This window comes from Eubalaena glacialis, chromosome 2 (assembly GCF_028564815.1).
Source record: "Eubalaena glacialis isolate mEubGla1 chromosome 2, mEubGla1.1.hap2.+ XY, whole genome shotgun sequence".
NCBI classification, from domain to species: Eukaryota; Metazoa; Chordata; class Mammalia; order Artiodactyla; family Balaenidae; genus Eubalaena; species Eubalaena glacialis.
Genome location: NC_083717.1, coordinates 134810613 through 134823790, shown reverse-complemented (window position 1 = coordinate 134823790; position 13178 = coordinate 134810613). Strand labels below are relative to the sequence as shown.

At 36.6% G+C, this 13178-nt stretch overlaps 1 pseudogene; it reads right to left on the bottom strand.

Moving 5' to 3' along the window:
• Positions 1–5969: 5969 nt before the first annotated feature.
• LOC133084694 (general transcription factor IIH subunit 3-like) lies at positions 5970–11848 on the bottom strand (annotated as a pseudogene).
• Positions 11849–13178: the final 1330 nt, after the last annotated feature.

The window sequence follows — 13178 nt, the reverse complement described above, 5'->3', positions numbered from 1 at the left end:
CCATTTTTGGTTGGGTTGTTTGTTTTTTTAATATTGAGCTGCATGAGCTGTTTATATATTTTGGAGATTAATCCTTTGTCCATTGATTCATTTGCAAATATTTTCTCCCATTCTAGGGTTGCCTTTTCGTCTTGTTTATAGTTTCCTTTGCTGTGCTTTTAAGCTTTTAAGTTTCATTAGGACCTATTTGTTTATTTTTGTTTTTATTTTCATTACTCTAAGAGGTGGGTCAAAAAAGATCTTGCTGTGATTTATGTCAAAGAGTGTTCTTCCTATGTTTTCCTCTAAGAGTTTTATAGTGTCCGGTCTTACATTTAGGTCTTTAATCCATTTTGACTTTATTTTTGTGTATGGTGTTAGGGAGTACTCTAATTTAATCTTTTACATGTAGCTGTCCAGTTTTCCAAGCACCACTTATTGAAGAGACTGTCTTTTCTCCATTATATATCCTTGCCTCCTTTGTCATAGATTAGTTGACCGTAGGTGTGTGGGTTTATCTCTGGGCTTTCTATCCTGTTCCACTGATCTATATTTCTGTTTTTGTGCCAGTACCATATTGTCTTGATTACTGTAGCTTTGTAGTATAGTCTGAAGTTAAGGAGTCTGATTCCTCCAGCTCCATTTTTTTCCCTCAAGATTGCTTTGGCTATTTGGGGTCTTTTGTGTCTCCATAAAATTTTTAAGTTTTTTTTGTTCTAGTTCTGTATAAAATGCCTTTGGTAATTTGATAGGGATTGCATTGAATCAGTAGATGGCTTTGGGTAGTAAAGTCATTTTCACAATATTGATTCCTCCAATCCAAGAACATGGTATATCTCTCCATCTGTTTGTGTCATCTTTAATTTCTTTCATCAGTGTCTTATAGTTTTCTGAGTACAGGTATTTACCTCTTTAGGTAGGTTTATTCCTAGGTATTTGATTCTTTTTGTTGCGATGGTGAATGGGATTGTTTCTTAATTTCTCTTTCTGATCTTTCATTGTTAGTGTATAGGAATGCAGGTGATTTCTGTGCCTTAATTTTGTATCCTGAAACTTTACCAAATTCATTGATTACCTCTAGTAGTTTTCTGGTGGCATCTTTAGGATTTTCTACGTATAGTATCATGTCATCTGCAAACAGTGACAGTGTTACTTCTTCTTTTCCAGTTTGGATTCCTTTTATTTCTTTTTCTTCTCTGATTGCCATGGCTAGGACTTCCAAAACTACGTTGAAAAATTGTGGTGAGAGTGGACATCCTTGTCTTGTTCCTGATCTTAGAGGAAGTGCTTTCAGTTTTTCACCATTGAGAATGATGTTTGCTGTGGGTTTGTCATGTATGACCTTTATTATGTTGAGGTAGGTTCCATCTAAGCCCACTTTCTGGAGATATTTTATCATAAATGGGTGTTGAATTTTGTCGAAATCTTTTTTCTGCATCTATTGAGATGATCATATGGTTTTTTTCCTCAATTTGTTAATATGGGGATTCACATTGATTGATTTGCATAGATTGAAGAATCCTTGCATCCATGGGATAAATCCCACTTGATCATGGTGTATGATCCTTTTAATGTGTTGTTGGATTCTGTTTACTAGTAATTTTTTGAGGATTTTTTCATCTATATTCATCAGTGATATTGGTCTGTAATTTTCTTTTTTTGTAGTATCTTTGTCTGGTTTTGGTATCAGGGTGATGGTGGCCTTGTAGAATGAGTTTGGGAGTGTTCCTTCCTTTGTAATTTTTTGGAAGAGTTTGAGAAGGATGGGTGTTAGCTCTTTTCTAAATGTTTGATAGAATTCGCCTGTGGAGCCATCTGGTCCTGGGCTTTGGTATGTTGGAAGATTTTTAATCACAGTTTCAATTTCATTACTTGTGATTGGTCTGTTCATATTTTCTGTTTCTTCCTGGTTCAGTCTTGGAAGGTTATATCTTTCTAAGAATTTGTCCATTTCTTCCACGTTGTTCATACTATTGGCATAGAGATGCTTGTAGTAGTCTCTCATGATGCTTTGTATTTCTGTGGTGTCCATTGTAACTTCTCCTTTTTCATTTCTAATTTTCTTGATTTGAGTCCTCTCCCTCTTTTTCTTGATGAGTCTGGCTAAAGTTTTATCAATTTTGTTTATCTTCTCAAAGAACCAGCTTTTAGTTTTATTGAGCTTTGCTATTGTTTTCTTTGTTTCTACTTCATTTATTTCTGCTGTGATCTTTATGATTTCTTTCCTTCTACTAACTTTGGGTTTTGTTTGTTCTTCTTTCTCTAGTTCCTTTAGGTGAAAGGTTAGATTGTTTATTTGAGATTTTTCTTGTTTCTTGAGGTAGGATTGTGTTGCTATAAACTTTCCCTGTAGAACTGCTTTTGCTGCATCCCATAGGTTTTGGTTTGTCGTGTTTTTATTGTCATTTGTCTCTAGGTATTTTTTGATTTCCTTTTTGTTTTCTTCAGTGATCTCTTGGTTATTTAGTAGCTTATTGTTTAGCCTCCATGTGTTTGTGTTTTTTACATTTTTTCCCCTGTAATTGATTTCTCATCTCATAGCGTTGTGGTCAGAAAAGATGCTTGATATGATTTCAGTTTTCTTAAATTTACCGAGGCTTGATTTGTGACCCAAGATATAATCTATCCTGGAGAATGTTGCATGTGCACCTGAGAAGAAAGTGTAATCTGTTGTTTTTGGATTGAATGTCCTATAAATATCAATTAAATCTATGTGGTCTATTGTGTCATTTAAACCTTGTGTTTCCTTATTAATTTTTTGTCTGTTTGATCTGTGCATTGGTGTAAGTGAGGTGTTAAAAGTCCCCCACTGTTACTGTGTTACTGTCAATTTCCTCTTTTATAGCTGTTAGCATTTGCCTTATGTATTGAGGGGCTCCTATTTTGGGTGCATATATATTTGTAATTGTTATATCTTCTTCTTGGATTGATCCCATGATCATTATGTAGTGTCCTTCCTTGTCTCTTGTAATATTCTTTATTTTAAAGTCTATTTTATCTGATATGAGTATTGCTACTCCAGCTTTCTTTTGATTCCCATTTACATGGAATATCTTTTTCCACCCCCTCACTTTCAGTCTGTACGTGTCCCTAGGTCTGAAGTGGGTCTCTTTTGGACAGCATATATATGGGTCTTGTTTTTGTATCCATTCAGCAAGCCTGTGTCTTTTGGTTGGAGCATTTAATCCATTCATATTTAAGGTGATTATCGATATGTATGTTCCTATTACCATATTCTTAATTGTTTTAGGTTTGTTTTTGTAGGTCCTTTTCTTCTCTTGTGTTTCCCACTTAGAGAAGTTCCTTTAGCATTTGTTGTAAAGCTGGTTTGATGGTGCTGAATTGTCTTAGCTTTTGCTTGTCTGTAAAGCTTTTGATTTCTCCATCAAATCTGAAGGAGATCCTTGCCAGGTAGAGTAATCTTGGTTGTTGGTTCTTCCCTTTCATCATTTTAAATATATTGTGCCACTCCCTTCTGGCTTGTAGAGTTTCTGCTGAGAAATCAGCTGTTAACCTTATGGGAGTTCCCTTATAAGTTATTTGTCATTTTTCCCTTGTTGCTTTTAATAATTTTTCTTTGTCTTTAATTTTTGTCACTTTGATTACTATGTGTCTTGGTCTTTTCTCCTTGAGCTTATCCTGCCTGGGACTCTCTGCACTTCCTGGACTTGAGTGGCTATTTCCTTTCCCATATTAGGGAAGTTTTCAACTATAATCTCTTCAAATATTTTCTCGGGTCCTCTCTCTCTCTCTCTTCTCCTTCTGGGACTCCTATGATGCAAATGTTGGTACGTTTAATGTTGTCCCAGAGGTCTTTTAGGCTGTCTTCATTTCTTTTGTTTCTTTTTTCTTTATTCTGTTCTGCGGCAGTGAATTCCACCATTCTGTCTTGCAGGTCACTTATCCGTTCTTCTGCCTCAGTTATTCTGCTATTGATTCCTTCTAGTGTGTTTTTCATTTCAGTTAGTGTATTGTTCATCTCTGTTTGTTTGTTCTTTAATTCTTATAGGTCTTTTTTAAACATTTCTTGCATCTTCTCGATCTTTGCCTCCATTCTTTTTCTGAGGTCCTGGATCATCTTCACTATCTTTATTCTGAATTCTTTTTATGGAAGGTTGCCTATCTCCAGTTCATTTAGTTGTTTTTCTGGGGTTTTATCTTGTTCCTTCATCTGGTACATAGTCCTCTGCCTTTTCATTTCGTCCGTCTTTCTGTGAATGTGGTTTTCATTCCATTAGCTGCAGGACTGTAGTTCTTCTTGCTTCTGCTGTCTGCCCTCTGGTGGGTGAGGCTATCTAAGAGGCTTGAGCAAGCTTCCTGATGGGAGGGACTGGTGGTGGGTACAGCTGGGTGTTGCTCTGGTGAGCAGAGCTCATTAAAAGTTTAATCTGCTTGTCTGCTGATGGGTGGGGCTGAGTTCCCTCCCTGTTGGTTGTTTGGCCTGATGTGACCCAGCAATGGAGCCTACAGGCTCTTTGGTGTGGCTAATGGCGGATTCCAGGAGGGCTCATGCCAAGCAGTACTTCCCAGAACTTCTGCTGCCAGTGTCCTTGTTACTGTGGTGAGCCACAGCCACCCCCCACCTCTTCAGGAGACCCTCCAACACTAGCTGGTAGGTCTGGTTCAGTCTCCTGTGGGGTCACTGTTCCTTCCCCCTGTGTCCTGTCCTGATATGCACACTACTTTGTGTGTGCCCTCCAAGAGTGGAGTCTTTGTTTCCCCCAGTCCTGTTGGAGTCCTGCAGTCAAATCCCACCAGCCTTCAAAGTCTATTTGTCTGGGAATTCCTCCTCCTGTTGCCAGACCCCCAGGTTGGGAAGCCTGACGTGGGGCTCAGAACCTTCACTGCTGTGGGTGGACTTCTGTGGTATAATTGTTCTCCAGTTTGTGAGTCACACACCCAGCGGTTGTGGGATTTGATTTTATTGTGATTGCGACCCTCCTACCATCTCATTTTGGCTTCACCTTTGTCTTTGGATGTGGAGTGTCTTTTTTGGTGAGTTCCAGTGTCTTCCTGCTGATGATTGTTCAGCAGTTGTGATTCCTGTGCTCTTGCAAGAGGGAGTGAGCACACATCCTTCTACTCCATCATCTTGAACCAATCATCCACAAAACTTCTTTTAATGTTAAAATTACAAAGAATTTTCTTTTATGAATTTATAGAAATTTACATTCCAAAGCTTCTAGAGAAGAGTCTCTAATGTTTATACATTTGTTTTCATTGAAATTTAAATAATTATAATTAATTGTATCTGAGGATTACTGTTAACTGCTAAAATTAAGTCTCTGAGAAATTCCCAAAAGAACTCAGGCTTTAGCTTTTACAAAGAAGCTCTTAAAACCATTGTTCTGAAGAAAAATTTCCCCTGCTAGACTACTGTTACTCACTTTCCTTGCTCATTCAAAGTGCAGTTTTGTAGTCACTCAGCAATGAACCATTTTAATTTGGTCACATTGTCTAAATATATAAAGATGCCAGACAAGGGAATAAATATTTGTTTGTATCTAAATAGTTTCAGATTATTGAATTAGGGTTTTATTTATTTAACTTGTTAAAGTTAACAGTTGGCAATATATTCATTGCTTTTCTAAAATTGTATTCAAATTTCACACACCTGTCTTTTCACAAAAGGGACTTCAGTTTGACCTACATGCATTAAAACTATAATTAAACCCCAAACCTCACTTTGACAAATAATCATCCTATTAAAATAATGACACATTTGCTATTTCTTCTCCATTTCTGGTAAAAAATTAGTCAGGAAACAGAAAAAATATATATAATACATAGAATGACTTTCTTTAAAAACTCACTCTCTAAGAAGTGCACAAAAAGTGTGGCTTTGGAAATATTTCCTCTAAGAATCTAACTACATTAAAATTAATGGTGTATATTATTATATCATTTCTTGTCAAAGACTTTCTGATGCGATTCCTCTGTTTCAATTTCAGCTGATAACCTGGGACCTGGAAAGAATAAGTATTTTATCATTACTCAGTCACTTTTAGTTTCTTCTACTTTGCTTTCAAAAAAAGAGGCAGTGAAATTTTAAAGGCCATCTCACATGTAGCGGCAATAGAGCAAAATTGCAGAATATTGATACACACAGAAACAGACATAACAAATTTCAAGGAGCTTTTGATGACAGAAGCAAGTAGTCCCGTAGTCAACATAAATTGGTGGTGAAAGATTGAGATCTTTGATCATGATCACAAAGGAAAACCTAGAATAAATGTGGCAGAATAGAAAATATCTGAGGCACTTTACAGGACTCTATTCCTCTGTAATGTTGGAAGATGCTCAAATCAGGGTCTGAATCCTTGATTTCATTAGCTGGTTACCTTTAACTTCCTTGAGTCCTCTATGAATGTAACAAAGCACTTAGGTGAACAGTCCTGCCACCAGATTTTCTGCATGTTGCCTCTTTACATCACTCTTTGTCATTAAATCTTTAATCTCCAGTAATAAGCTAATTTGCTGCCACTAGTAGCTCGTATTTACCATCTTTACCTTTTGAGGAATGAAAATCAGGAGGAGTATTGCCAGGGTCTCCCTAAAAAAGTCTCCATATCTGCCATTCTTTTCCAGGATATAAGAAGTGACTGTCTTGAATGTGATATGCTTATCATACCAAGCTTGTTGAAATGATTCTGAATAACTGGGACACTCCACATGTCATCATAGCACCTATGTATTGAAAAAAGTAAACAGGAATTTCTGAATGCTTGCTTTCCCCAACAAATTGATTTGGTATCTACTCTAATAGCTGGAGACCGTGGTGACCCCAGATCCTTAATAGAAAATCTGAGGCCCAGCAGATACCCTCAAGTCCTATGGAGTCTGGCCTTCTTGACTTCCAATTGATTTTTTTTTGCTATCTTTTAGTTGTATTATGCTCTTTCCCTATACTTTTAGTGTTCATCCTAGAAATTACAAAATGTATCATTGACTTATCAATGTCTAATATTAATGGATAATTTTACTCTCTTCCTGGGTAATACAAGCTGCTTAGAACACTTAACTTCATTTATGTAGTTCCTTATGTACATATTATTATTTTTTAATGGATCACTGTTTATTGAGATTTACTCACGTTTACAACTTTCTTTTCTTTTTATTCTTTTTGTATTTTTGAGCCCCTTGATTTCCAGTCATCATTTCCCTTTTCTCTGGAAGAAGTCAGTGAGAATTTAACAACATATTGGACAGTCAAAGAGACAATTAGTGAACTGAAAACATACTTTGCAGATTCCTTTGGATGCAGGTTTCCTAATGGTGAACTCTTTCAATTTTTTATTCATCTGAAAATGATTTTATTTTTGCTGGTTACAAATTCTAGGTTAGCAGTTTCTTTCTGACTTCCATTGATGCTGTTCAGAAGTCACCTGTCAGTCTACTGTTATTCTCTTGAAGGTGAGTTGCTCTGGCTGCACTGAAGATTTTTTTGGGTTTATCCAATTTCACTATGATCTGTTTAGGTATGGCTTTCCTTTTATTTATTCTGTTTGGGATTTATTTGGATTCCTAAATTGGAAGACAGATATTTTTCATGAGTTTTGGAAAATTCTAGGCTAAAATATCCACAAAAATGACCAGTGCCCATTCTTATTCTTCTAGATGCCAGAACTTAAGGATTTCTCATGGAATTCTGAGTCTTTTACATTCTCTTCCATGTTTTCCACCTTTTTGTTGTATGCTGCATGCTGGGGAGTGTCTTCTGACCTATTTTCAGTTCACTAACTGTCTCTTCCACTGTCCAATATATTGTTAAATTCCCATTGAATTCTTAAATTTTTAAATAGATTTTTCTATTGTAGAATTTCAATTTGTTTCTTTTTTAAAACTGCTAAGTCACTTTTTGTAGTTGTTAGTTCCTTCCCTGCTGAAATTTTCACAGCTTATTTTTCTTCTCCTTGAAAACGTTAAGCATAGTTTTACTGTATATGGTAATGCCTGACTATTTTGGTTATTTTTATCACTGTTGGTTCTTGCTCATTGTATCTTTTCTCTTCATGCTTTGGTGTATGCTGGGCATTGTGTTTGAAAAAGAATTTGTTGAAATAATTTGAGACTTAGGATGATATTCTCATCCTAAGGATGATATTCTCTTCCTCCAAAGAGGGGTACCGACAATCTAGAGTGTTCTCGGGCAGTCTCACAGCCTGAGATTTCATGGGCTATTGACATTTTAAAAAGAAGTGAGTCTACCGTCTGCACAAGGTTTAGTTATTTTTGTTTTATCACTATTCTCAGGGTGTAGCCCTTTGGGGGCCCCAATTCCCAGTATTGGGTGAGCCCTGAACTCTGACTTTTCCCCTTAGCTCTAAGAGGCTATCAAAGCACATATCAGCTACCTCTTCCAGGTCAGCCAGTGATCACAGGGCAAACCTTTTCCCAAGTGTTGGATTTTTGTCCTGTAATTCCTTATTATCTTGATATATCTTTGATGCTTTTAAGAAGATTTTTAAGTAATATATTTAATCAAGCTTTTGTGTATTTTTTTTCCCAGAGTGTGGTTAGATTTGGTTAAACTACTCAGTCTTTCATTACCTGAAGCAGAAATCTCTTCATACCTTTCATTCCATATTCTTGGCTTCCCTTTCCCTTTCTTCCTCCCTCCCTCCCTCCCTCCCACTCTCCCTCCCTCTCTTCCTCCTTCCTCCCTTCCTTCCTCTATAAATATGGCTGGAGTACTTTTTTCAAAAGAGTACGTGGCAGATAAACCTTCAGAGTTCTTGCATGTCATTTTTTTGCTTTCATATTTGATTAGCAGTTTGATTATGTATAGAATTGTTGATATAAAGTCATTTTTTTCAGAATTTTACAGGCTTTATTTCACTATTTTCAGCATTTATTCTTGCTAATGAGACTAATATAATACCATCCTGTTTTTGGTTCCTTTCTATCTATAGGAAGTCTCCTGTTTCTTGGGAAAGTAGCACTAGAAAAGTCCTCTTAATATAAATCTATTTAAATTGGATTGTTTGGGGGGGTACTATTTTCTGATAAAAATAGATGGTAGAATGATATGATATCTTCCAAGTTCATATTTCACTTTCCTGCACAATCATAAAGATAGTAGTTTCTGCAAAAATATTTCAAGACTTCCCTATAAGGGCCTGTCTTAAATTCTTTGATTTTTAAGTGAATCTCCCTTGAAGACCCTTTCTACCATTCTCCTGGTTGGTTTTCTCCTCATCCATCCTAAACTGATCTAGCTCTGCTAATTCTCATTTAGCAGTAGCTTTGTTGGTGACTCAAGTCACCAACACTTTTATCAACCCTATGAAATCTAACATCTTTTCAAGATTTGCAATTTTACTTTAAAGTCAATTTATGCTATATATTTATTATTATACATTTATTAAATATTTATGGCTTACATATTTTAATCATATATTTATTAAAAATTCAATGAAATTGACCAAAATAGACTCTGATGTGATTGGTGAGGACAGATGTTAGTGTGATATGGGATGAGTATTTGAATCAGGACTAATTTTACAAGTGGCCAGTTGATTAATGAATATTTTTGAGCCTTGACTGCTTCCCTATGCAATCTCATGGCTGTAAGAACTCAGATAATGAATACATCAAACAATAGGGAACTTCCATAGCCCTTTCCTGGAAGTTTCTGGCATATTCTCTTTATCTTTGGTGTGTTATGAAATTTCATGGCGATATTTCTAGGTTTTGATCTTTCTCTTCATTCTGCTCAGCATTCACTTTTTTCAGAGTGAAGCCAGGTGTCTTCAGTGCTGGAACATTTGCTTCTTTGCTTTTGTTTCATCTGACAATATGATTCGTCTACTTGCCATTTTCTGAAGATTTTAATAAATCTCTGGTCTGCTGATGGCTCTCTTTCCCCTTTTTAGTGCTGCTATGGGCTTGCTAGCTTCTGTATTTCTTGATTGTAATTTTTACAGGCATTTTTGAGGGAGAGAAGGTAAATATCTATGTAAATAGTCTATTATATAGAACTAGAAGCATCAGGATTATTTATGTTAGATACAGAGTGCTTTATTGAATGGAAATCTCATTCTCTATATCTATATCTATATCTACATAGATATCCCCATACCAAATCCCTATTACTGGATATTTAGGTTGTTTTTAACTCCTTAAAATTATTTTTAAAATGCTTCCCATTAATTTTTGAGATTTCTGATTTTAAAATCTCCCTTTTCTCTGGATGCACATAAAAATTTCTACAAACAAAATATTATTTTAACTAGAATAAATTTATGTTCTATATCAAACAAATATTCCATTCTTTCTGAATGGGATAACCATTTGAGCACTAATTAGAAGAGACTGTCTTCTTTGGGGCCAAATAAGAAGATTGCACGTGAAGGGCTTTTGACAGCCAATCTGAAGAGGCATGAATACTCAGAGGCCTCTGTTTTCCAATACAGTGCAAACTCAGCCTAAAGGAGAGAATGGTGTAACTGCTGACACTGAGAGGCTTACATGCTAAAGGCAACCAAGTTTTCCCTTTGCCTTAGGGTTTGGCAGTCATCCTCAGGAACAGTTGAAAAGGGAGCAAAGAGAGACATTCTGTATTAGGGAGAGTTGAAACCAAATGTCAGTAGTAGGGGTTTTTGGCTGCCTATTAGGAAAGAGACGTATTTTAAGGTATTATGTATGGATAAAATAAATGTTTTGAATATGAGCCCCAAATCAGTTATACTAAACAATCTAACATTGGTTCAGTTTCTGAAGTTTTTCATCATTGATTTGCACAACAGAAAAATGAGCCTGAAAGTATATGTTGTTCTAATGATAAGGTCTTGTTGGTGTTAATGACTAAGCTGCTGAAATCTTTATTAATGGAGTGACATTCAGAGCTCAGATATTTTTAAAATAGCACCAGGGCCTATAGAAGGGCTTCTCAATGTGATGTGGAACATTAATCCATAGCATCTGTTCTTTAATTGCTCCACTGCTCCAAATTAATCAGAAGAGTGAATGTACTGAACTTTAAGTTGTAGCTGAGCTCTTTCTCCCAGGAGGAGCTGTAGATGTTGTGTTCCAGGACAAAGAGTGGCCAAGATTTATTCCTTTGTGTCCACAGATAGTCAAAACTCAAAAATGGTATATAAAGAAGGTTTTGTTAAAAGGTCAAAATTACTATCACTCTAAATTAATAATTAAAATTATTGAAATTGAGCACAACTCCAGCTTTAATTTTCATTTTCATTTTTTCTTCAACTTTATTTATCAATAGCTCATGGTTCTCCTGACTAACGGCAGATAATTCTGCTTATCTGTTAAGAGGTACCCCTTTTGAAGTCTAATGTCTTATCCTGGAACCAGTGCTATGATTCCCAGAGATGTTCTAACTGTGAGCTGACTCAGGAGTGGAAAGATCTCTAAAGCTACTCTCAGTCAGCTGGCATGAGGTGCAGTGCAAGAAGCTTGGGCTAGCAGTCAAAAGCTCTACCTCTAATCTTGGCTTAGCCACATTCCATCTCATCTGTAAAATGGGATTAATAATGCTAGCTCTGCCTAACTACAAGATTGTGAAGAATAAATAGGACTATGCATATAAACAGTGTGTGAAAGCAAGATATTAATATTTTAATATACACTGGGGAATTTCTGGGATCCCACTTGGAGAAAGAGGAAGAAAATGTCTTTTCGTCCTCTCCTGTTGATAAGTTCCTGGGTGTATTAGTTGGCTGAGGATGCTATAACAAAGTACTATAGACTGAGTGGCTTAAACAGCAGAAATTTATTTTCTCACAGTTCTGGATGCTAGAAGTCCAAGATCAAGGTTCTGGCAATTCAGTTTCTGGTGTGATCCCTCTTTCTCACTTGTAGATGGCCGCCTTCTCGTTATGTCTTCATGTCGCCTTTCATTTTCCATGCTTTTTAGTGTCTCTTTTTAGAAGAACACTAATCCTATCAGATCAGGGGCTCACCCTTATGACCTCATTTAACCTTAATTACTTTACTCCAAATACAGCTACACTAGTGGGGCTTCAACATATGAATTTAGGGGCAGAGGGACACAAACATTCAGTCCATAACTTTGGGAAAGATTGTATTGATCCAGAACCTATAGAGCCCTCAGCCATGGACTCATAAATGTCACTGGCTCAGCTGAGCCATCAACAGAGAAAAAATGACCATGTGCTACAGATTTTTTTTCCAGAACCTCTCAATTAGATTGTTCGTGAAGACTCTTCCATTCTTGGCTAGTACTTGAAAAAAGAACAGAATACTTAAATTTTGAGATACCACTGCCAAATATTTTCATACAACTTTGGATGTTGTCAAAACCTTTTGAGAAATATTGGATTCAGAACATCTGTACTAGAGTCATTGCACTTAATTGTTTTTATTGTTCCATTGCAAACTTCTTAAATAAGATCAATTACCTACTTTATGTTTGTGGAACCTATGCTCTAAGGACAGAGAAGAAAATGATGCAATTTTAATTTTAATCAAAATAAGGTAGTTACTCTATGTCAGCCATGAAAACACTAGAGAAAGATTTATTCTTTAAAAGTAAAAGGATAAAGGAGGAAATACTGTAAACAATGCATTTTTGGAAGATGCATGCTTTTAGCCCAGTTAGCTCCATTTGGCATTTATGCCGATACCTTGCATGCTTTAGGATCCTGGAGTGGGGCAGGTGCTGTGATTGAAGTGGCAGTGGACCTGTGTCCTGTCCTAGGGTAAGGGTACAGCTACCAGGGAGCTCATTCTGAGATGGTGGAGTCCCTAAGGAGACAGTGGTTCCAGGAGTATGGGGTATTCATGAATCACAGGTGCTTACTTCTGAGAAGTCTTCTAACAGGCACTGGCATCCTCATGCTTGGCTTAAATTCAGAGCGAGTCCTTGTCTTTGGGAGGAGGATTGTCCTGGGTGAACCTGTCTACTAGTCAGGTTAACAAGGTAAGGAACGGGGCAAAGAGAACAATGTAGAAGCTTAGTGATCATATCTGGGGCATAAGGTCAGGCTCAATATGAGTAACTTGCGTCTGAGATTGGGAAAGTGAGAGTTTTAATTCCTCCTGGAGAGGTAGAGCACGATGTCAGGAATTTGGGTTTATTCAAAGGCAGTTCTCCTGCTGCTCTCTGGCTAATTTTTAGTTTTTTGCCTTTTCTGGGCTAAGCAGATTGATGTATATTAGCCTGAAATGACAGGGCTGTATTTTCTTGGAGAGACTTTTCAACAGACTTTAAATAA